Source organism: Apium graveolens, chromosome 4 (assembly GCF_009905375.1).
Source record: "Apium graveolens cultivar Ventura chromosome 4, ASM990537v1, whole genome shotgun sequence".
NCBI classification, from domain to species: Eukaryota; Viridiplantae; Streptophyta; class Magnoliopsida; order Apiales; family Apiaceae; genus Apium; species Apium graveolens.
The window spans coordinates 139,512,332-139,539,312 of NC_133650.1; the positions used below are offsets into that span (position 1 = coordinate 139,512,332).

At 37.3% G+C, this 26,981-nt stretch overlaps 1 non-coding gene across 1 annotated transcript; it reads left to right on the forward strand.

Annotated features, from left to right (window-relative positions):
* Positions 1 to 5,235: 5,235 nt before the first annotated feature.
* Positions 5,236 to 5,342, forward strand: LOC141722461 (small nucleolar RNA R71). The gene has a single exon (XR_012575479.1). It is a non-coding gene; the product is annotated as a small nucleolar RNA R71 (small nucleolar RNA).
* Positions 5,343 to 26,981: the final 21,639 nt, after the last annotated feature.

The following is a 26,981-nucleotide window of genomic DNA, read 5'->3' on the forward strand; positions in this document are numbered from 1 at the left end:
AGAAGTTGTGTGGGAGATATATGGGATAGGTGTATGTATATATAGGGTATGGATTAGGGTAGAATTTGATTAGGAGTGTGTTTAAGGGTAAAAATCATAGGATAATGGGGAATAGGTCGTGGGTTTATGGGCTGTGATTTGTGTTTTATTTTTCTGATTTTTTTTTTTGAATTTATTGAACTTAAAAAAATTTCTTTCAGCCGACCCCTGAGCGGGCGCTCAGCTTGTTGAGCGGGCGCTCAGCTTGTTGAGCGGGCGCTCAGCTTGTTGAGCGTTCGCTCACCAGAGCTGAGCGGGCGCTCAGGGGGTCACTGGAAAAAAAAAATTGCAGCCCGGTTTTTCTGATTTTTTTGTGGTTTTGGATAGGTTATTAACTTCTAAGGGTTCCTGTAACAACAAATCATGGGTTGCCTCCGACGCAGCACTTCTTTTTCGTCTTTAGCTTGATGTTGCCTCCGACGCAGCACTTCTTTTTCGTCTTTAGCTTGATGTTGTGTACCTTCCTCAAGTTGACAATAAAACGGCACTAACCACTTCTCGGTTTGCCGTGTCCCCATAGTAGTGCTTCAAACGTTGACCATTAACCTTGAATGCTTGGTCCGGATCATTCTCAAAAATCTCCACCGCTCCGTGTGGAAACACAGTTTTGACAATAAAAGGTCCAGACCACCTTGATTTCAACTTCCCAGTAAAAAGTTGGAGACGAGAGTTGAATAAGAGAACTTGTTGTACTGGCACGAATAACTTAGGATGTAGCTTCCTATCGTGCCACCTCTTCACCTTTTCCTTGTACATTTTGTTGTTCTCATACGCTTGGAGTCGAAATTCATCAAGTTCATTAAGCTGAAGCATTCGCTTCTTTCCAGCTGCATCTAGATCCAGGTTCAACTTTTTCAACGCCCAATAGGCCTTATGCTCAAGCTCCGCAGGTAAATGACATCCCTTACCATACACCAGTTGAAACGGGGACATACCAAGTGGAGTTTTGTATGCTGTTCTGTAAGCCCAAACAGCTTCATCGAGCTTTAAAGACCAATCCTTCCTTGACGGACAAACAACCTTCTCTAGAATGCACTTGATCTCTCTGTTAGACACTTCCGCTTGACCATTTGTTTGCGGATGATAGGCAGTAGCAACTCGATGATTCACATTATAACGCTGCATCATAGAAGTGAACTTACGGTTGCAGAAATGCGACCCTTCATCACTTATGATTACCCGAGGCATTCCAAACCTTGTGAAAATATGCTTATGAAGAAAATTCAACACTGCCTTTGCATCATTTGTCGGTAGAGCTTTGACTTCTACCCATTTGAGACATAATCGACTGCCAGCAAGATGTACTGATTGTTGCAGGATGAGACAAAAGGCCCCATGAAATTAATTCCCCAAATATCAAAGACCTCGACTTCAAGCATCACATTTAACGGCATCTCATCCTTTCTCGTCAAATTTCCCACTCGTTGGCAACGATCACACCTTAAAACAAACTGATGAGCATCCTTAAATAAAGTAGGCCAGAAAAAACCTGCTTGCAGAATACGAGCAGCCGTCTTCTCACCACCATAGTATCCACCATAAACTGTGGAGTGGCAGTCTCGTAATATCCCCTCCGTCTCACAGAATGGGATATATCTCCTGATGATCTGGTCAGCTCCCTGTCTAAACAAATATGGTTCATCCCACATATAACACTTCACCTCATGCAGAAACTTCTTCTTTTGAGCTGAGGTCAAATTAGGAGGCAAAATATTGCTGACAAGATAGTTTACAATATCTTTAAACCATGGCTCTTCCTCCTCAACTGGAACAACTGCTCATCCAGAAAAGATTCGTTGATCAATGTCTTATCCTGTGAAGTAGACTCGGGATTCTCCAATCTAGAGAGATGGTCAGCTACTTGATTCTCAGTACCTTTTCGATCCTTGATCTCTAACTCAAATTCCTGTAGTAAGAGCACCCAACGAATGAGTCTCGGCTTCGAATCCTTCTTGGAAACCAAATAGCGAATGGCCGCATGATCAGTGAATACTGTCACTTTTGTCCCAAGCAGATAAGATCGAAATTTCTCGAAACCAAATACTATAGCTAAGACCTCCTTCTCAGTAGTGGTGTAGTTTATTTGGGCCCCATTTAAGGTCTTGCTAGCATAGTGGACCACATGAAAGAGATTATTCTTGTGGTGCCCAAGAACTGTGCCTACCGCATAATCACTCGCATCACACATCATCTCAAAAGGCTCTGTCCAATCCGGTGCTGTAATAACTGGTGCAGTGATTAAACTCTTCTTAAGAGTCTCGAATGCCGTCAAACATTCATCATCAAATTTGAAAGGCACATCTTTCTCAAGCAAGTTGCACAGCGGCTTAGATATCTTTGAAAAGTCCTTGATGAAACGCCGATAAAAACCTGCATGACCAAGAAAACTACGGATTCCTTTCATAGAAATAGGTGGTGGGAGATTTTCAATGACTCCCACCTTGGCTTTATCCACCTCAAGACCCTTGCTAGAGACCTTATGCCCAAGAATAATGCCTTCACGCACCATAAAATGACATTTTTCCCAATTGAGCACCAAATTAGTTTCCACACACCTTTTGAGCACAGCACGAAGATTATTCAAACATTCATCATACGAATGTCCAAAGACGGAGAAGTCATCCATGAACACCTCGACATTATTCTCAATCATGTCAGAGAATATAGCCATCATACATCTCTGAAAAGTGGCCGGTGCGCCATATAACCCAAACGAAACTCTGCGAAAAGCAAACGTGCCAAATGGATAAGTGAAGGTAGTCTTTTCTTGATCCTCTGGTGCAATACAAATATGATTATACCCTGAGTAGCCATCCAGAAGACAATAATACTCATGACCAGCCAACTTGTCAAGCATCTGTTCAATAAATGGAAGAGGGAAGTGATCCTTCCTCGTGGCCTTGTTCAACTTTCGGTAGTCCATGCATACTCTCCATCATGTAACTGTTCGAGTGGGGATGAGCTCATTCTTCTCATTTTCTACCACAGTGATATCTCCTTTCTTAGGCACACATTGCACGGAACTCACCCAAGAACTGTCAGAAATAGGATAAATGATGCCTGCATCCATCCATTTCAGAATTTCTTTCTTCACCACCTCCTTCATGATAGGATTAAGTCTACGCTGTTGCTCAATAGTTGGCTTACTACCCTCTTCTAGCAGAATCTTATGCATGCAATATGAAGGGCTGATCCCTTTGATGTCTGTTATGGTCCATCCAATAGCCGATTTGAATTCTCTCAAAATCCTTAAGAGCTTATCCTCCTCACTACCTGAAAGGTCAGATGCAATAATAACAGGTAATGTAGATGCATCTCCTAAAAAGCATACCTCAAGTATTCAGGCAATGGCTTGAGCTCCAAGGTAGGTGCTTCCTCAATTAATGGTTTGAGCTTTCCTTCAGCATTTTTGAGGTCCAAAGTACCAAGAGATTCAAACGGCATGTCCAGCTTCCGCCTCCAGGGAGAAACATTAAGATATTGTAATTGCTCGTTGCCATCTCATCATCACTGTCAAAATCCCCCACTAAGGCCTTTTCTAATGCATCAGACATTAGCATATGATCGAGTTCTGAAATAACCGCAGAATCAATCACTTCCACTTTTAAGCACTCCTCATCTTCTGTAGGAAATTTCATTGCTTTGAATACATTGAAGGTCACATCCTGATCCTGCACCTGCATAGTAAGTTTACCTTTCTGCACATCTATCAAGGTACGGCCAGTAGCCAAGAAAGGTCTTCCAAAGATTATGGGAATCTTCTTATCTTCCTCGAAATCCAGAATAACAAAGTCTGCAGGAAAGAAGAGCTTATCCACCTTGACTAGCACATCCTCCACTATGCCCCTTAGGTAAGTAATAGAACGATCAGCCAATTGTAGAGACATGTAGGTGGGTTTTGGATCAGGCAAATCCAACTTTTTAAAGATCGACAACGGCATCAGATTGATGCTTGCTCCCAAATCATAAAGGCACTTGTAAAACGACTACTTGCCAATGGTGCAAGGAATGGTGAAGCTACCTGGATCTTTAAGCTTTGGAGGTAACTGTTGTTGCAGCACAGCGCTGCATTCTTCCGTTAGAGCAACGGTCTCAAAGTCATCCAGTTTCACCTTCCTTGAAAGAACACTCTTCATAAACTTCGCATAACTAGGCATTTGCTCCAGAGCCTCAGCGAAAGGTATATTGATGTGAAGTTTCTTGAACACCTCCAGAAACTTACCGAACTGCTTATCTAGCTTTTGTTGTTGCAATCTCTTAGGGAAAGGTGGTAGAGGATAGAGTTGTTTCTCCCCTGTATTACCCTCAGGCAAAGTGTGATCAACATTAGTCTTCCTTGGTTCCGCCGCTTTCACCTTTTGCTTAGCTTCTTCATCTCTAACTTCAGCTTCTCCTTCTTTTGCCTTTTCAGCATCAGCAACTTTCCCAGACCTTAAGGTAACAGCCTTGACTTGCTCTTTAGCTTCCTTCCTGCCTGGTACTTCCGTGTCACTGGGAAGTGTTCCAGGTTGATGATTGAGCACTGCATTGGCTATTTGACCGATTTGATTTTCCAAGGTCTTGATAGAAACCGCCTGACTCTTACACAACAGCTTAAGTTCCTCAAAATCAGCACTAGTGGGTGCAGCTGCACTTCCCTGTTGAGGATATTATTGCCTTTGAGCATACTGCTGCGGTTGCTGGAATCCAGGTGTGTTGAACTGTTTACTCACACCTTGCTGATATGGTGGCTGAATAGCATTCTAATTATTACCCCAGCTGAAATTTGGATGATTTATGTTGTTAGGATGATAAGTAACTGGCACAGGCTGCTGTTGTCGCTGATAATTGTTCACATACTGAACAGATTCGTTGACAAGAGAACACTGATCTGTAGCATGAGACCCTGCACAAAGCTCACAGACCATAGCTATTTGATTGACTCCATAGGTAGCTAGAGAATTGACCTTCATAGACAGCGCTTGGAGCTGCGCTGCAATAGCGGTGGCTGCATCGACTTCCAGAATACCTACTACCTTCCCAGGCATCATCCTCAGAGTTGGGTTTTGATGCTCATTTGCAGCTATAGTCTCAATAAGATTATATGCCTCAGTATAGCTTTTGGCCCACAAAGCGCCTCCAGTTGCTGCATCGAGCATGGGCCGAGATTGGGCCCCCAAACCATTATAGAAACCAGTGATCACCATCCAATCAGGCATTCCATGATGTGGACACTTTCTCAACATTTCCTTGTAGCGTTCCCAAGCTTCGCACATAGATTCTATAGGTTGCTGCGCAAACTGAGTCAGAGCACTCCTCATAGCAGCAGACTTTGCCATTGGATAAAACTTCACCAGAAACTTTTACGCAAGATCTTGCCAAGTAGTGATGGACCCAGCTGGTTCAGAATGTAACCAGTCCTTAGCTTTATCCCTCAGTGAGAATGGGAAAAGCCTCAGCTTGATAGCCTCATCAGTCATGCCATTATATTTGAAAGTACTGCAGATCTCGACAAAATTCCTTATATGCATGTTGGGGTCTTCAGTCGCAGCACCTCCAAAAGAAATAGAATTCTGCACCATCTGAATAGTTCCCGGCTTGATTTCAAAAGTGTTAGCTTGAATAGCCGGATGATGAATGCTTGACTGAATGTCATCAATTTTAGGCCGAGAAAAGTCCATAAGAGCTGGATCGGCCGGAACAATACGATCACCCATGATTACGGGTTCATTCTGCTCACTTCCTGAATCCGAATCTTCAAAATCTATCTTCTCCGGAATATCAAGAACTTCGTCTGTCTTCTCAGTTGTATCTAAAGTCCTCTTGCGAGTACGAGAACGAGTTTGCATAAACGCTCGCTAAAGTACCTAAAACACAACTGGAAACAATAAGTAACACGTCTTAATCATTGACCCCTAACGACCAATGATGGTAAGTACATAAAATAAACAAATACGCCGAGTCCCCGGCAGCGGCGCCAAAAACTTGTTAGGGCGAAAACACGCGCTAATAATACACGCAAGTATACGCATTCGCAAGTAATATAGAATACTTTCTAGTTCGTTCCCACAGAGACTCAGACTAATTATGTTCAAGTAAACTCACTCACCAATGTATGATTACTTCTTAATGTTAAGATAATAACACTTAGATTTGTTAACTAATTATTAACTACAATTAACTACTAAAATTAACCACTTAATTAACACTTCAAATTAACAATATTAAAACACTCATGAGATCACAACTTCATTACTACTTCCTTCAATAGTCATTGTTATTACCCTTAGCATGCAACAGCGATGATATTAATCGAATAACACGATACTGATAAAAGCCAACTTTCATTGTACTAATACCATTCTACCAAACATCCACAATTAAGATAGAAGTTGAATAGGCATCAATTATGTCGAGTCCCTATATGTCTACAGAAATTGACAATATAATGATTTAAGCACAAGTTATTCCTTTTGATTACACAGGGCGAATAAAACGGTTAGATTTACCCACTAATCATGCAACATCATACATGAACCTATGCTAGCATGGCAAGTTCTAAATCTCGAGATCCACCATCGCTTCACAAGAGATTAACACCCTATCTTATGTTAGGTCACACACACTGTAGAGGGGGTGAATACAGTGTAAAGTATAATCAAATCGAACTTTAATATCTCAAGTAACAGAAAACAAACTTTATTGAAATAATAAACTCTGTTATAGTATGGAACTGTTACCTCTCAGTGATGAACAAATATCACGAGAGCTGCTAGGGTTACAATGAATAATCTTCTCGAATATAATAACACTTATAGTGTAAACCCTATATCTGTGTTTATATACTACACAGTTACAAGATAATCACTAATTGATATGGAATATAATTCTGCTTCCTAAAATATATCAATCAGATATCTTTTCTTCGAAGTATTCTATTCTTCATAGAATTCTTTCTTCATGCATATCTTTTCTTATGTTTATCTCGATCTTCTTTCCTTTAATCAGCTATTGTCCTTATCTGAACATCCTTCAGCACTTAATTTCTGATATCCATCTTCTGATGATTATCTCCTGATAATATAAGTACTGATATCCTTAAGTCCTGACTTCTAATAAGTACTGATTTATCCTTTTTAAGTAAGATCTGAAAACTAAACATAAATCATATTAACCATGACATTATCAAATATATCTAACAATCTCTCCAAACTTGTAAATTAGCATAATATACAAGTTTAACAGATATTTGATGATGTCAAAAACATTAAGTACAAATGCATGAGAATTAGACTAGATAACTATAACTTACAGTCCTTAAAGCTTTACCAATATTTAACTTCTGATAACAGCTTCAGTCTGTACAAATATCAGAATTTAATCAGTTGTAGATCTTGACTTGGCTTCATCTTCTGATCTCTCTGATGTCAGGAGTTGTTCTGAGAGTTCTTCAACAAACATCTCTCAGTATATCTAAGTCCATCAATCATCCTCCTTTTAGCATCTTTAAGCTCTACATTATCTTCACCAATTTGAAAGATTGTAGCCCTGAGATCATTAATCTTTGCTTTTCTTATATCCTGATCCAGTCTGATCAAATAAGCTTTATCAGACTCAAGATTGAATTCCACAGCCCTGTAACCCAGAAAGGTAGTTATAATCTTAGCAGTATTGGGCTTCATTTCAACTATATCACCCTTGTGATCTCTGTACTTTGGAACATATGTGTTGTCAGACTTAACAGAATAATGTCTTTTCTGTCTCTGAATCTGATCCTTCAAATAGTTTGCAGCACTTCCTGTCAATCTGTCATCCACTTGAAGTAAGAATAGTACATGCTCCAATTCTTCAAAATACTTCAATGGAATGGCATTTTGCCTTATATGATAAACCCTACCATCTGTCATGAAGTACAACAAGATGTGTTCTTTCAAGTAGGTATGGTAAACCATTTGTACAGATTCCAGTTGATTCAATCTCTCAGGAGTTGCTCCAATACCTGGTTCACTCAAGGAAGTTGGATCATTGGTAGTGTTCTGTATTCTTCTTTCATCAGCACTTCCCAATCCAGTTTTATCTCTTGCTTCCTTTCCAGTAACTACTCTTGCTTCAAAACCACTTGCAGTAGTCTTCAAAGGTTGAGTCTGTTTTGCTTTAGTGAATCCTGGTAGGAGTGTCTTTGGTCTAACTTCTGATATCAAGTTAACTTGAGCTATGTCAGAGGTTACTTGCTTCTTTGGAATATCAGAACTTACTGTCTCTTGACTCTGAACAACTTGAACCATGTCAGAGGTTGTTTTAAAAACTTTTCTTGAAGTCAGAGCAAGATCATCATTTTCATCAGTAATTTCTTCATTCTCAGGAGGCACATAAACCTTGATAGGTTCACCAACCTTTTCTTTACCCTTGGATCTTGGATCTATCTGCGGTTGTGATTTAGCCAATGTTGCTTCAGTATTTGTCTTTTCTTTTATCACAATGCCTTTGAGTTTTGGAAGTGTCTTTTCACCAGAAGCTTCAGATTTATATATGACTTTTTCTGATTTAAGTCTGGCTTCTTCTTCCATTAAACTCTCCAAGTCCATTCCTGGATTTTCCTGAAGAAATAACTGTCTTGACATTTCTTCATCAAGACCTAAAAGTTCATCAGAACTTATCTTTTTACCAGTAGTAGAACTAATTCTTTTTCCAATATCAGAACTTGTCCTGTGACTTGTGATTTCAGCTTTTCTTGATGAGAAACCTCTACCTTGACTATGACCTCTACCCATTCCAGAGTTTCCTTGATCATCCTTTTCATCATCCTTCCCTTTCAGTGTCTTGTCAGTCTTGCATTTGGACTTAATTACTTTCTCCCCCTTTTAGCATCAGCAGGTAGTAGAAGAGAGACAAGCAATTCCACTGAGGCTTGGATTTCAGTAAGTTGAGATTGCTGAGAAGCTTGATTTTACAGAATATAATCAATCTGAGCTTGTTGTTTCTCTTGAATCTTCTCAATATAAGCAATTTTATCAAAGGTAGGTTGGAAGAACTTTTTCTTGTCAATTTTCTGAATTTGGTCCTGTTTGATGAATTCTTCCTGAATCTTGTGTAGCTCTGCATGCGTAGTTGAATGGAGACCTTGTAGATGTTTAGTACTCAATGCAGTGACTCTAAGCTGGGTTTTGAAATCATCAGAATTTAACATTTCATCAGCTTTTGTCAAGTGCTCAGCCAGATACTTTGCAGATGGAACACAGGAAACTGAGTTCCATTCCTTAGTCCACTCATGTCCTGCAGGAGTTTCACTCCAAGGCACTGGTGCTTCTCTGGTAACAAACTTCTTAACAAGTTCAGATTTAAGAATAGTTTGTTGAGGAGCATGTCCTGAAGGACCTGCTTCATCAGCATCTGTATTTGGAGCAGCATCACTAGTATCTCCAGCATTTACAGCATCAGAACTTACAGAATCAGTATCTTCTGATAAAACAACAGTGTGAGTAGCAATGGTTGCTGATCTGGTTCTAAGTTCTGATCAACAGCCATATCCCGATGCTCACCTATATTCTGATCATCAGCATCTAGATGCAGAGAAGGTGTAGAAGAGAAGTCTGGATTTTGAGCAGCATCAGTAACAGGTGTTGTTGATGGATTAGTTGTTGTTGGAGCTTCTAAGAGAATTACTTCAGGCACAACCAGGTTCTGAACATCAATTTCAGTACTTGTGCCTGGAACAACAGGAGATACAGACGTTCGAACAGGAGATACAGACGTTCGAACAGGAGACACAGATGGTGTGTTGGCCTTGTCAGGAACAACTTCCTGAGATGGAGTTGATGAAGAAGAAGTGACTTTAGCAAATTCCTTTTCTTTTGAAATCAGAGATTCCTGATCTCCTTCCTTAGCTGTTGCTTCTTCATCATCTGAAACTGGCCTTTTTGCCCTCTATTTCTTGTATCTCTTTGTAGATATGGATTCCTTAGGAGTGTCAGGAACAGTCATTCTTCTAAGCCTCTTGAGAAGCCTAGATCCCCCAATTCCAGAATCCTTCTGAGAAGTCACTGTCTCAGCTTCTTTGACAACAGGTTCTGATGTAGAAACCTGTTCCTCACTGTCTGACTCATCTCTCAAAGCAATCCTCCTTCTCTTTTGAGGTGTGTGAGGAACAGTCTTTGTCCTCTTAGGCTTGGAAGATGAAGGCTTCACAGTAGGTGCTGAGGATGAGGGTTGAACTGTCTGTGAAGTGGAGAGATAGGATTTGATATATTGCCTGAGGGTTGGTTGAGTAGTATGAGTGGTATGTTCTGATGGTTGTTGTGGTGTTTGGGAGATGGTTGTTGGTTGGACATCAGGATAAACAGATCTATAGGAATCAGGATCAGCATTTACTAAGATCTGTTTTACAGACTGAGGAATCTGTAAAGGTCTAACCACTGGTTTCTTAGTGTAAACATTTACCAGGTCATTAAAGTAACGTTTTGCAACTTTGAAAGGTGGAGTTAAGGTACTGGTTAGTCGAGGTTCATCAATACAAAAAGTATATATAAGTTGACAGAATCTAGCAAAGTAAACAACATTCCTATCCTCTGTCATCCTATCCCCAATAAAACCTCTTATAGCCGTTGCAAAATCAAAATGAGTTTGGTTTATAATGGCATACCCGATGTGCTGACTCATTATGGGGATGGCATCAAAATTCGAACACTTGTTCCCAGAAGCTTTAGTGATGCAGTCGAAGAAGAAGCTCCATTCCCATCTGATATGAGCCCGTTTCAACTGCCCAAGCTTTGCCAAACTATGTTCATACCCCAAACAGGCCATTAACTCCTGAAGAGCTGATTCCTCTGGAATTGAAAAAGTACATCCTTCTGGGAGATGTAGAGCCTTGCGTATTGTACCAGGATTGACTATATATGGAGAATCACCCACTTCGAAAACAATACTAGGAGTACCAGGATTCACTGTGTGCAAGAAGATCTTGCACAAAATGCAATTCAGACGGAGCTTCAGCATTATCAAGAATTACAGCATAGTTGTTTGGAACAAATTTAGCTCCATCAATGATTAAATCCTTAGGTGCCATGAAATTAATCGAGATGTATACGTGCCTGTTAGGTGTTTGATAGAATGTCTATATGAAAAACCAACGTTAGAAGAAGAAAGAGAGTAAAAGCAAATAGAGAGAAAAAGTATGAAAGGAAATAAAAGAATAAAAAATCCTCTCTCTGTCTTACTTATACTTTTGAAAAAAAAATGTAACCGTTGGACACCTATCAGACATGCAGTAAAAATGAATAGTTAATGGGCACGAGAAAACAGTAATCATTACGTACCCACTTGCAGTTTTTCAAGGAAAAAAAACCGTTCCACTTACCCAGTTATTCCATTAATCAAGGTGAATTAGTTTTAATTCAAAATTGAAACTGTTCCCACTTATTTAATTATTTTTCACTGCAACACAGTATTCTGAAAAAAAAAATTGAGTGAAAATGACCATAATAAATCAGATGAGCAAGTACTGATAAAGTAAAATCAGAACTTAAGTTAAAACAGAATTTATATGGTCATCAGAATATGAATATGTATCAGGATTTATATGGTCAATGCATTACAAAATATCTCAGAGACAAGATCTTGAAACAAAAACAAATTTAATTAATATATCAAGAGAATACATTCATGAAATTTAAATTACATCAGAACTTGTACAAGATTTCCCTAAGCTGCTAAACCTAACGTCAACAGCCTTTGTCCTAGCTCAAGAAGCAGGGAAAGGCTGATGATGAAGAAAAACAGGAAGAAGAAAATAAATCATTTCTTCTTCCTACTCTCGACAAACAGAATAGCGAGTCGAATGATTCGCTCTTGCTGGCGGAGAGCTTCCAGCCTTTCCTCCTCCAATCGCTCCAGATGGCGATGGTAGTCCATGTAGAAGAACAGGGGGTGGGTGAGTACCTCCTGGGGAACTGAGTCCCATATCTCATCAGGAATGGCAGTGACGTGCCATTCCTGCTGCCAATCGGCATAGCTCAGCTCCATGTTGAATGTTTCGTAGTTCAAAAACATATTGTAATTGACCATGGTGTTTTTGATATAAAGATTATGAAGGTGAGTTTGTGATAAAAGATTTGATGGGAAGGCTGATGTGAAGTGGTTGCTTATATAGGCAAGTGAATGCTAGGAGACACAAAGAAATTTAATGCTGACAGGTAGAATTAATTCTACCTCGTCTCCCCAGACTTGGAAAAAGAAAAACATTCATTGGAAAGAGAAAACATTGTTTAATGCGCACAAGAAGCAAGTAAAAGTTGACTGTTCATGTACGAGTACCACTATCCCTAACTATAGTGACTATTAATCTTCCACTTCAACATATTCTGGTTGAAACTGAGACTGTTGTCAAATTTTATCCACAAATAAGTCAAGTAAAGAATCAGACTGTAATATCAGAACTTAGACTTATATCAGAACTTAACAGTCATCAGAACATAATTTCTTAACTCGAAAAAGGAATGCCTATTTTAGTAAGTCCTCACACAAATTCTGATTTATATTCTTCAGAACTTAATCATCAGAACATGCAATCAGAACTTGTCCTCAGAATTTGTGCAATGTGACACAATGACTGTTCATCTAAAATAACATAGATCACCACAGTGATTTTCATCTTTCATATAGAGTGGTTAGTGTGTGCATTAAGCTAAATATCAGACAAGGAGTAAAGTCTGATTCACTTCAGTACATCTTAGAAATAAGGCATAATTAAAACTTTGCTAAAGAGCTGTCATTATTCTGAAACCTACTATTGAATGAGTTTATGCTTGAGTCCACCTCAACTATTTTGTGCTAATTTTGTGCATCTTTTTAAATTCCATTTTACAGTGGCTTCTCAGTGTAAGTGAGTCACGACTGCTTATCAGAATTTATGCTATTATCAGAGTATTTCTCCAGTAATCATAGAGTGTGAAAAGTCACCAAGAAAATATTTTGCTTTTCTAATGCATATTTACTTAATACCAGCAATGCACTTGGGTCGTCCCTTCCACATATGTACTCTAGATCTCAAAGGAGTACCTGATTTTAATTCATGATTATTTTCTTTTTCTTTTGATAAGAGAGGTTTATCAGTACTTAGTACATTCAAATGATTTACTAGCATTAGAACTTAAAAGTTGAGAAGCAATATTCTAGTTTGTAACTTAGTAATAAGATAGACCAAGTAAACTCAACTAAGCTCAATTATCAGAATTTGCTTGTGTCAATAGATTTCCACAGAAATAATTATTTCTTACATAGGATCCCTTGTTTATTGAAGACTACTAGGTCAGCATCTAGCACAGTTATCCTCATAGGATTGAATAGTTACCTAAACAGATATATCACTATCAGAGTTTAGAAACATTTATCAGACAACAGTCAGTACTTAAACACATTTTTCAATTAAGCACAGAATACACAAAGAGATTAAATTCTGTAAATACTGATCATAAAGTCTGATGCATCAGAACAAAACTAAGCAGATTTAGAGAAAGAACCTGAAACCATTCCAAGTTCATTTACCAATCTTGTAAAAGTAGCTTCACACAATGGTTTTGTGAAGATATCTGCTAGTTGTTGATCTGTTGGAATAAAGTGCAATTCCACTGTACCTTCATCCGCATGTTCCCTGATAAAGTGGTACCTGATGCTGATGTGCTTTGTCACAGAGTGTTGAACTGGATTACCTGTCATAGCAATAGCACTTTGATTATCACAGTAAATAGGGATTTTGAAATATGTTAACCCATAATCCAGTAACTAATTCTTCATCCAAAGAATCTGTGCACAACAGCTTCCTGCAGCAATATATTCTGCTTCTGCAGTTGATGTGGAAATTGACTTTTGTTTCTTGCTAAATCAAGAAACCAATCTGCCTCTAAGAAATTAGCAGCTTCCACTTGTGCTTTTCCTGTCAATTTTGCAACCTACAAAATCTGCATCTGAGTAACCTATTAGTTTAAAATCTAATTCTCTGGGATACCACAATCCCAGATCAGCTGTGCCTTTAAGATACTTGAAAATTCTTTTCACAGCTGTTAAGTGAGGTTCTCTTGGATCTGCTTGAAATCTTGCACAAAGACAGGTAGCATACATGATATCAGGTCTACTAGCAGTTAGATAGAGTAGAGAGCCAATCATACCTCTGTAATCAGTAATATCTACTGATTTACCAGTATCCTTATCCAGTTTTGTTGCAGTGGCCATGGGAGTGGATGCACTTGAACAATCTTGTATTCCAAATTTCTTCAGCAAGTTGCTGGTGTACTTAGTTTGACAAATAAAAGTGCCTTCTTCATTCTGCTTGACTTGAAGACCCAGAAAATAGCTAAGTTCCCCCATCATACTCATCAGATACCTTGACTGCATCAGTTTGGCAAACTTCTTGCAAAGCCTGTCATTTATAGACCCAAAAATGATATCATCAACTTAAATCTGGACCAGAAGTAAGTCATTTCCATGGTTGAGGTAGAATAGTGTTTTGTCTATAGTTCCTCTATTAAATCCACTTTCCAGAAGAAACTGAGCTAAAGTCTCATACCATGCTCTGGGAGCTTGCTTAAGTCCATAAAGTGCTTTATCAAGCCTATAGACATAATCTGGATGTTTGGAATCTACAAAGCCTGGAGGTTGTTCAACATATACTTCCTCCTCCAATTCTCCATTGAGAAAAGCACTTTTCACATCCATTTGAAAGACAGTAAACTTTTTGTGAGCAGCATAAGCCAAAAATATCCTTATGGCTTCTAACCTAGCAACTGCTATAAATATTTCATCATTATCAATTCCCTCCTGTTGAGAATATCCTTTTGCAACCAGCCTTGCCTTATTCCTTGTAATTATGCCATCACTGTCAGTTTTTTTTCTGAATACCCACTTTGTACCAACAACAGATCTATTCTTTGGTCTTGGCACTAGGGTCCAGACTTTGTTTCTTTCAAATTCATTTAACTCTTCCTGCATTGTTTGCACCCAATCAGCATCTTGAAGAGCTTCTTCCACTTTCTTTGGCTCAGTCTGAGAGAGAAAAGAATTTTAAAGACATTCGTTTGAAGTACCTGTTCTAGTTCTGACACCTGCATCAGGATTTCCAATTATCAAATCAGGTGTATGTGATTTAGTCCACTTCCTTGCAAATGGAAGGTTTTCTCTAGAACTGGATGCTCCCCCATGATCCATGCTGTCTTCATTTTCATTTTCTGATGCTCCCCCTGAAATTATGCTCTCTGAGTTGGATTCTTCAGAATTTAGATTTTCAGAACTATCAGAACTTGGCTTATCAGAACTTGATAGATCAGAACATGAAGAGCCAGATGTATGTTCTTGAGTATGCTCCCCCTGCATAGGTGCCTCTTCCTTTGGCGTAGTCACCACAGTTTCAATAACATCAGAGTTTAATCCATCAGAGTTTACAGTATCAGGACTTAGACTGTCAAGATTTTCAGTATCAGAATTTGAGTCTTCATTTTTAAATCTCAGCTGATCATGATCAATAAAATCTTCAAGACCGGTAATCTTCTTGTCATCGAAAGAGACATTGATAGATTCCATGACCACTCTTGTTCTCAAATTATAGACTCTGAAGGCTTTTATGGAAAGTGGATATCCAACAAAGATTCCTTCATCAGCTTTTAGATCAAATTTGGATAGCTGTTCAGGATGAGTCTTGAGAACAAAACACTTGCATCCAAATACATGAAAGTACTTCAGATTTGGCTTCTTTTTCTTCACCATCTCATATGGTGTTTTTCCTTGCTTGTTAATGAGTGTTGCATTTTGAGTAAAACAAGCAGTCTGCACAGCTTCAGCCCAGAAATAGGTTGGAAGCTTTGCTTCTTCAAGCATTGTACGTGCAGCTTCAATGAGAGTTCTATTCTTCCTTTCAACAACTCCATTTTGCTGTGGAGTTCCAGGAGCAGAAAATTCCTGCTTAATTCCATGGTTTTTGCAGAACTCTTCCATTATCAAATTCTTGAACTCAGTGCCATTATCACTCCTTATTGTTTTCACAGAATCTTTGACCAATTTATCCAGATGTTTGACATGATCAATCAAGATAGATGCAGTTTCACTTTTTGTGTGCAAGAAATACACCCATGTGTATCTGGTGAACTCATCCACTATGACCAACGCATATTTCTTCTTTGCAATAGACATGACATTCACTGGACCAAATAGATCAACATGTAGTAGATGATAAGGCTCAAGAATTGATGATTCAGTCTTGCTCTTGAATGAAGATTTTCTTTGTTTGGCCTTCTGACAAGAATCACAAAGGCCATCAGGAGCAAATACTGACTTTGGCAGTCCTCTCACAAGTTCTTTCTTGACTAGTTCATTTATATTGTTGAAATTTAAATGAGAGAGTTTCTTGTGCCAATTCCAGCTTTCTTCAATTGATGCTCTACTCATCAGACAGATTGCAGAACCATCAGTACTTGTTGAAAGCTTAGCTTCATAAATGTTACCACGCCTGTATCCTTTCAGAACAACTTTGCCTTTAGATTTACTCACAACTTCACAGTATTCTTCAAAGAAATCAACATGATAACCTCTATCATAGATTTGACTAATACTCAGCAGATTGTGTTTAAGTCCTGAAACCAGAGCTACTTCTTTAATGATGACATTCCCAAGATTGATATTGCCATATCCCAATGTTTTTCCAATGTTGCAATCTCCATAAGAATGGGCCAGCTTTCTCCACAAAGTCTGATAGCAGGGCCTTATTTCCAGTCATATGTCCTGAACATCCACTGTCCAGAACTAGAATATTTTTCCTGTTGCCCTGCAATCATAAAGACCACTAATGATTAGTTTTAAGGACCCAGACTTGCTTGGATCCTTTGGCCTTATCAAATTTGTTAACATTTGCAGCGGATTTAGCATCAGAGTTTATGTTAACATTTTTCTTATCAGAACTTACACTATCAGACTTTGAATCAGAATTTACACTAGAAGGAACAATGGAAACTTTCTTCAAAGAAGGTTTTATTTGATAATAATCATAGTACAAACTATGATATTCCTTACAAGTATAAATGGAATGCCATAAACTACCACAATGAAAACAAGGATTTTGTGGTTTATATCTAACAGACTGACTCTTAACTCCTGATTTTGAAGGTAAGGAGTTTATGCTCTTATTCTTCCTGCAAAAAGAAGCCAGATGGTTAGAACTTCCACAGTTATGACACATTTTCCTAGGAGCTTCAGGAACAGGCTTATAATTATTGCTTTTATTTACACCTTCCTTTCCATTCCTATTTTTCCTAGGTGATTTTTCCTTGTTTGCATTCTTCACATCTTTCAGCTTATGCTTAAGCTGCTTCTTAGTCATTAAGCCTATGTTTACTTCAGCTGTCTTTTCCTGTTTTAGTTTGTCAGAAGTTAATTCCTCTTTAACTTCTGATTTCTCATTATCAGACTTTATAGTTACAAACTTAACAGGTTTTAACTTTGGCTTTTGCTTAACAACAGAATTAATTTCTATAGTTCCTTTATCATTCTTATCCTCTCCATAACCTAAGCCCTCTTTCCAATTTTCACTACTTAGCAAATTTTGAGTTGTTCTTCCAGAGTTAGTCCAAGTCATGATAATCTCTCTTTCCTTTTCTACCTCGGTTTTTAGAGATTCATTCATTTTTAGCACTTCATCTCTAACATAAAAAGCATCATCTCTATCCTTCTGAGTTTGATGGAACATAACTAACTCTTTTTCTAAGAAATCATTTCTTTTCTTAAAAGCAAGATTTTCAGAAGTTAATCTTTCACATGTTAAAGTTTGATCTCTATAACTAACAAACATGGTTTTAAGATATCTTCTCAACTCATTAATATCATCAATATGAAAAGCATTAGTCTGAGGTACCTTTGTTTCAGCAGCTTCAGAACTGCTCTCAGCACTTTCTTTATCAGCATTTGCCATTAAAGCATAGTTCTCCTCACTTTCAGAGTCTGAGGTGTTTGTCCAGCTTTTCTTCTTTGTGACAAGAGCCTTGCCTTTGTCACCCTTCACTTTCTTACAATCAGGAGATATGTGGCCTTTCTCACCACAGTTATAGCATTTGACATTGGTATAATCTCCTCTATCAGACTTTCCTCCTCTGCCCTCAGATCATCTGAAATTCTTCTTATCAGAACTTGTGCCTTTCCTGGAAAACTTCTTTCCCTTCCTGAACTTCCTGTATGCAATCTTTGTGATCCCTTTCACCATAAGAGCACACAGCTTCATCATCTCCTCATCAGCATCAGTCTCAGGCAAGCTTTCAGAATCTGAGTCAACATCACTTTCAGAACTTGATGACTCAGTATCAGACTTTGTGAAAAGAGCTTTACCCTTGTCTTTCCTTGAGGTAGCTGCCTTGGGGGATTCTTCTTCAGCCTTAAGAGCAACTATCCTTAACTTTCCTCCTTCCCTTTTGCTTCTTTGTTCCATCTCAAGTTCATGAGTCTTGAGCATTCCATAAATTTCATCAAGAGTTGTTTCATCAAGATTGTAGTTGTCTCTTATTGTTGTTGCCTTCAAATCCCAGCATTCAGGAAGAGCTAACAGGAATTTAAGGTTTGAATCTTCAAGATCATACTCCTTATCAACCAATGACAAATCATTCAAGAGTTTGACAAATCTATCATATAAATCAGTCAATGACTCATTTGCCTTTGAGTCAAAATGTTCATACTCTTGAGTGAGTATTATATTCCTGTTCTTCTTAATTGTATCAGTTCCCTGACACCTTGTTTCTAGAGCATCCCATATCTCCTTAGCAGTCTTGCAGTTAATTACCCTGTTTGACATTATATTATCAATGGCACTATGCAGTAAGTGTCGTACCTTAGCATCCTTAGCAATTGATGCGATATCTTCAGCAGTATAATCACTCTTCTCCTTTGGTACGGTCTTTGCTGCTTCATCTGCAACTGCACAGCGAGCTTGGTTGGTTTGTGAGGCCCTTCCTTGATTCTATCAAGATATTTTGGATCCGTTGCTTCTAGGAACATGGTCATCCTCACCTTCCATATGGGATATTCAGATGGTCTCAGTATGGGAACTCTGATGGTCTCATACCGACTTTGAATTTGTGTCTTTGGTGGTTCTTCAGTTTTGGTAGGCTTAGTTGGAGTTTCTGTGTCAGACATGATTGTGTTTGGATCTTTAATTGTATGTGCGTTAACAGATCGGCTCTGATACCCCTTGTTAGGTCACACACACTGTAGAGGGGGTGAATACAGTATAAAGTACAATCAAATCGAACTTTAATATCTCAAGTAACAGAAAACAAACTTTATTGAAACAATAAACTCTGTTACAGTATGGAACTGTTACCTCTCAGTGATGAACAAATATCACGAGCTGTTAGGGTTACAATGAATAATCTTCTTGAATATAATAACATTTATAGTGTAAACCCTATGTCTGTGTTTATGTACTACACAGTTACAAGATAATCACTAATTGATATGGAATATAGTTCTGCTTCCTAAAATATATCAATCAGATATCTTTTCTTCCAAGTATTCTATTCTTCATAGAATTCCTTCTTCATGCATATCTCTTCTTATATTTATCTCGATCTTCTTTCCTTTAATCAGCTACTGTCCTTATCTGAACATCCTTCAGCACTTAAGTTCTGATATCCATCTTCTGATGATTATCTCTTGATAATATAAGTACTGATATCCTTAAGTCCTAACTTCCAATAAGTACTGATTTATCCTGTTTAAGTAAGATCTGAAAACTAAACATAAATCATATTAACCATGATATTATCAAATATATCTAACATCTTATATGTTCACGACGCACATAAGACAAATACGCACAACCAATACTAGATATCATACAATCATCACACACTAAGGTATTAAACAACTAACTAAAGAATCCCATAGTAAATCCGTTACGACCCCATGATCACGATTAGCCCATGATAGCACTTATCGTCATCATGGGTTCATATGAAAACATGATAAATAAACACAAAAGAATAATAACTAAACTAATTATATTAAACCAGAGTACGTCACAAGAGTAAATAGGTTCAAAGCAAAGAAAACTAGCATCCAACGTTACAACGAAATAAAGAATCACAAGAAAATATGCTTCCTCTTCGTTGCGGTGTGCTAAAACGATCTTCTTCCTTATCTCCTTCGCTCCTCGATTAATACAACGATTCAACACACGTGAAACGTCTCTGAAATCTACTTATATAGAAGTCCCATAAAACTCATATTACACAGAAGTTGGAAGCCAAACAGAAATAGAAGTCTAAAATAAATAATCTGATTTCTCGACCCTGCGCTGCCGCTCAGCATAGCTGAGCGGGCGCTCAGCTTCCTGCGCGGCCGGTCAGCATAGCTGAGCGGGCGCTCAGACCCCTACTGGAAAATGTCTGATTTTTGCTCCATTTCTTCACTGTAATCTACTCCTCTCTTCCCTCTCGCAATGCTAGACACATGCCAAGACTTATTATTGATGATTACTCCCCCGAAATGCAACTATTACCCTGAAACGCACAAACACTAGAAAAACGCATCAAATACACAAAATACTTGATTTCAAGACACCAATTTAAGCTATTTTAAGACGTTCTAAGTGGTATAAAATGCCACTTATCAGGCATCACACAATCCATCCTTAGAAAACTCCACTTGAGGAATGCCTCTAACCAGTTCTTTCTTGACAAGCTCATTAATGGTCTTGAAGTTTAGATGGGACAGCTTCTAGTGATAGATTCTGCATTAGATGAGTTGAAGTCAGCTAGATACACATTTCCTTTTCTCACACCAGTGAGAACAACTTTGTTGCTTCTTTTGTTTGTCACAACACAGGCTTCTGAATTGAAGGTTACTGAATTGCCCTTATCACAAAGCTGGATGATACTCAACAAATTGTGTTTGAGACCATCCACTAGGGCAACTTCTTCAATGATGACATTGTCTTTTGAAATCAAGCCATATCTCACAGTATAACCTTTGTTGTCATCTCCAAAAGTAATACTTGGGCCAGCTCTTTTCTTGAACACTGTGAGCAGGGTAGAATCTCCAGTCATGATCCTTGAACAACCCCTATCCAGGTACCAAAGTTTCTTTATATTTCCCTGCACACATCAAAACCAAATCAAGTTGATTTTGGTACCCAAGTTTCCTTGGGTCCTGCCTTGTTAGCATTCTTCTTTGGTTTCTTAGGTTTGATCTCATTTGACTTGGGAATTTCTGATTCATCCTTAGTTATTTGAGTTGGACCTTTGAAACCAGTCATTAAACCAGAATTATCGTGCACATTTTGATTAACAGGAAAAGGCATGTTGTTTGCAAACATGTTATTCCAGTAAGCATGCTAAATGGCATTTGTGGCATACTAAATGCAACATAATAAGGATTAGGTGCAAATGGAATATTAGAAAATTGTGCATTCATATTATGAGCAGACATAGCATTCATAGGCATGGTAGGCATGACAGTCATGTTGGGAAAAGTGGGAGGCACAGACATAGGAGTAGGCATGGCAAGTTTGCAATTAATAGACAGGTGATTAACACTACCACACTTAACACAGATTTTTCTTGGTGCATATTCATCAGGTGTGTAGTTGTTATGCTTGTTAATTCCTACTTTCTCATTTCTATTATTTTTCTTTTTAGTTTATGTTTTAACCTCAAACTTTTCTAATCTTCAATTAATTGCTTGATGGACAGATGACCAACATTAACTTTCTTCTCCTTCTTCACTTGACTTGATTCTCCTGAGACAAAGTTTTTGGAAACTGATCCATATTTTTCATTCAGCTTGGCAAGCTTAGCTTTGCTCACAGGTTTACTCACAGCCGACGGATGTGGCTCTTTGTCACTCGACGGATAATCCTTTTGGTTATCCAATGGATGATTCTCATCATCCGTCGAGTCCACATCTGTCAACAATCCTTCAACTAAGTTAGATTCCAGTTTCTCCTTACTCTTTTTCCAGCATGCATCACAAAAGGACTCAATACCTTGAACTTAGTTATTTGAGCATGGACATCTCTAGGTGATTTCCATGTTTTAATCACTTCTTGTTCTCGTTAAAGCTGCTTCTTTAAAATCTCTTCTTTCTTCAAGGACTCAGTTAATTCATCCTTAGCAATCTTACACTCAATTCTCAATTTTTCAAATTCAATAAACTGATACCCTAGCACATTATTCCTCCCACTTAAAAACAAATTGTTTCTTTAATTTTAGCATTTTCCTTAGTGAGGGACTTAAGTGTAACACGCAAGTGATATAATTCTGTAGACATGTCATTGATTGCATCATTACACTCAACTTTAGATAAACACGCTAGGCTAGTGGTGATTACCTGATTACTTGAAGAACTTGTTTTTGTTTCATCAGACTTCGCCATCAGGGCTAGATTGATATAGTTTACATCTTCATCTTCATCCAATCCATCAGCTGCCCAGTCATTTTCCTGTGTAATGAAAGCCATTTCCTTTTGCTTGAGCAACTCAAAATATTTTTGTTTGTAATCAACAGGCTCAAACTTCTTTTTGTTGGAATCTGACTTTCTACACTCACTGGAAAAATGCCCTGCCAAGCCACATTTGAAACATTTGAATTTGGATTTATCCATCATATTTCTACTTGGCTTGGCTGCTCCAAAGTTCTTTTTGAACTTGAGCTTGGCAAATCTTCTGGAAAGTAATGCTAAATGCTCATCAATATAATCCAGGTCATCTTGGCTTAAATGATCTTAATTTTCAGCTACCAGCCCTTTACCCTTGTTCTCACAGACCTTTCAAGTAGACTCAACAGCTTCTATCTTCATCTCTTTCTCCTTTTCTAACTCAGCAACCAGTGCTATGGACCCTCCTTTCTTCCTTCCTTTCTCCATCCTCTCATCTTACTCTATTTCAAGCTCATAAGTTTTCAGGATGCCATACAGTCTTTCCAAGGTAAACTCCCTGTAATCCTGATAATTTCTCAATGAGACTGTCATTGGTTTCCATTCCTTTGGAAGAGATCTAAGGAACTTGAGGTTAGAGTCTTTTATCTGATAGACTCTTCCATGCAACTTCAGAGAATTTAGTAGTTTTTGAAATCTACTAAAAATATCAGTGAGAGACTCACTATCTTCACAGTGGAAGTGCTCATATTGCTGAATTAGCAGTTGCATCTTATTCTCCCTTACTTGCTCAGTACCATCACAAATAATCTGGATAGTGTCCCAAACCTTATTGGCTATTTTGCAGTTAATGATGTTATCAAACATATCAGCATCAACTCTATTGAACAATATATTCATGGCCTTCTTGTAACATCCGGGACATATCACGTAATTATTTGTATCAATATATGATTATTATGTGAATATTATATGAATATTGGTGAATTATCTGATGATTGATGATAATATTTGGATGTTTGTATATAATAAAATGTGAGTATGTTAATTTTAATATGTCCATAATAAAATATAGATAATTAAGGTATTTTTCTGTTAATTTTTGGAGTGTTATATGATTTTATAATAATTTAAGAATTATTAATTATTTTCCGGATAATTACAAAATTATTTTATAAAGCCGGGAATCATCCGACTTCGACCGTTTTTATGCTTTTACAACCCGAAACTCTTCCAAAAACTCCTTTCTAACCTAATCTGGTAATTCCGGACATTTTTCGTGTTTTGACTTTTTCGATCTGGATTACGGTTTGACCCCTGCGTGGTCCGGCGCAAAATTTTTGATACGATAATCATTTCGACAAATCAACGAAACCCGTATTCTCGAAAGACGGGATATTATTATATTATTTTTGTATAAAGTGTTTTATAAAAAGCGCGGTGTGGATAATTATCCCATACGGGAATCAAATCGGATCGTTATAGCAGTTACTTAGCGGCTATGCAACTGATTTATCGATCCAAAACGATCCAGAACGAACCAATATTCCGTAAATATAAATAGTATATTTCTTATTTCATTTTATTTGTTTATTCATTTACAACCAGTAAAAATATAGTAATTACAGAGAAAAACCCTAAAAATGATATGTTAGTGAGAATCAAACACATGAACGAAGGCGTTATCGAACTCTGATTCGGGCGTGACATATATCAAATCGAAGCTCTCGAAAAATACTTTCTGATTCAATCAACCATTTCAGTGCAGAAATCAAGGTATTTTTCTTATTAAATTATTTTATTTTGAATTTATTAAAAATTAAAATATGAATTTTTGTTCTTAAGGTTGTTTGTGTGATTTGATGGCATAGTCATGTAGATAATTTTCTCCAGACCATTTTGGTATATTATATGTTAAAAACCGAGTTCAATAACATATAGAAAATTGAGTTTGATTCTCGAATTCAAAATTTAGGGTTTATAAGTTTGAATGTTCTTAATTACAAATTGGGCGTTTGTTCATTAGGGGATATTGTTGTAAATTGATTATACCATCATGTAGATCTTCGAAAGACGAATTGGATGAGCTATATATGATTAACGAATGGTGGCCGGAAAGCGTTCGCCGGAAAAACGTGCCTAGCGACGGCGTTTTTTTCAGTCGAGCTTTCCGTCCATTCCTGTGATGTATTGACGATATGATATGTGGGAATAAGTTTTTGGATGCAACCTCTTCGATTCCCCTTAATTTGGCGACGTTCTAGAGCATTTTAAGGCCGATGGAAAAGCTCCATGGCAGCGGCCATGGAGTTCCGGCCGGCGTCGAAGAGGAAGATAGGGGAAGGGGGGGAAATTACAGTTTCCACCCCCGTCCTTTACTTAAATTTCACTTTTAATATCACAGTTTAAAAAACATACAAAAACCAAATTCCTGTTTTATTTATTTTCAAAAATAATATTTTTTTAAATCAGAAAAATAGTTATTTAATAATTTTAAATCCAGAAAATTGTTTTAATTATTTATTTATTCAAAAATAAATCGAAATTATTTTATTAATTAATTTTAATTAGTTTTTAATTATTAACTTAATCGATTAATTTATAATTAATATAATTAATATAATTAATGATTAATTGATTTAATAATTAGATTTAATTATGTAAAATTGATTTAAAAATTTCGAAAAATAGTTTCAAGTTTTAAAATATTATTTTAAATTATTTTCAAGACTCGATAATTATTACAAAATTATTTTAAAGTTAGATTAGGGTGTTCAAACCCTATTATTTTATTATAAAATGATTCGGAGACCCATTTTAATTCCGAAAAATGTTCAAAAATTCAGAATAAATCAACCGTTCGTCCGTTTAATGAGAAACGAATGCCTCTAGACTCAGAAAAATATTCCGATTTCAATAAAAATACTTTTGAAGACTAAATTCTTTGATATCAAAAGGATGTTTATTTTATGAATCATTTCGAGTCAGTTATTGATCGATAAAGTACTCTTTTTGACCCGATTTCAATTATAGATGCATCGAGATCTATCTTTGGATGATTCAATTTATATACTGCATGAATTGTGTGACTATGTGTTATATGAATAACATGATTATGTGACTTATGTATACGTGTTATGTGAATTGTGAGTCAACATGTCTTTTACCGTTATCTGAATGAGATGTGATCCTTATCTGTTGTTATCGGGCGGGTAGACGATAGGGATAAATGTATAGACTAGACAATTATATATTGTCAGTTCATTGAATAGTATTATTTGTGATAGATCCGCATAGTGCGAAACGTTCAAATCCAGATAGAGGTTGTAGAAGTAAAGCCTGATTACGTATAGTAATAAAACGAGTGGATGCAGAATAGAGACAAACAAGAAGTGGTGAATGATAGGAAGGGTCAAGTGGTCTGTCAATGGAAATGCAGATGTAACGGGACTTAGTAAGATGGCGAATAGTTAAAGATCAAAAAATTATCAATTAAGGGAAGTATTCCTAACCTTTCTCCTAAAATACTATAATTATTTCTTCATTTATATTCTAAGTTCAGAATAGTTAACTCTTTTATATTTCACTGCAATTACTCTTAATTACGTAAGTTCCTTTCATTATTGTTCCTATATTATCAATTGCTCTCTTGAGGAAATATCCATTCTTTCGGGTTATTTGCGAACCCTGATTGGGATGTTTTGAAATCAAAATGATTTGACATCAAAATACTCTACGGGCTGGACGGTTATTATGAGGACCAGTGATGAGCTGGATCCTATGGGTCGGGGATGGACTGGACCCTTAGGCCATAGTTGCCTGGGTACCCCATATGTTGGTTGGGTCTATACATTTGGGTATAGATCCGCACTATATCCTGACTGATCAGCAGGTTATAGTGCATATATTGGTTTCTAGTGTCCAGTCTAAGTTATTGTTGATCGCCATTAACAGCATTCCTTCTTGAATAGTTCATAATTCAGAACCAAACAAAGATTTGATTCCAAGGGATGAAACATTGAAACGTTCACTGTTCTTTTACAGAAAAATGTGATCTATGAATAAAGGTCAATGAGGGCCGATGTTTTGTTCGCTCAACTATTTAATGTGTAAAGACGTTTTTAAAATTATTCAACAATCATTTCCAGGAGTTTTTTTCTGATCCGATACTTGGAAACTATTTATGATACTTGCTGGGCATTTTTGGCTCACTCTTGCTTTGTGAACTCTTATTTCTTTCAATATCAAATGAGGACAAAAGTGAATAGCTTTTAATAGACAGCAAAAGTAGTGAGATTCCAGCTGAGGAGATTTGGAGATGTTAGAGGGATCAATACAAGGGAATTAGTAATGAGGTAATGAAATTGTATTTAGACTATGTAAAGTTTAGAAGGTTAGATTCTTGTTTCATACCATAACCTGTAAGTGATCCTGAATAATGAGAGGTTGTCTGTATATTTATTTTAATATATAGGTTTTTATTATTTAAAGTTGTGTAGTGACACCCAATCCTGACCCCAGATTTGGGGGTGTTACAGTTGGTATCAGAGCTACAGGTTAATGGTCAC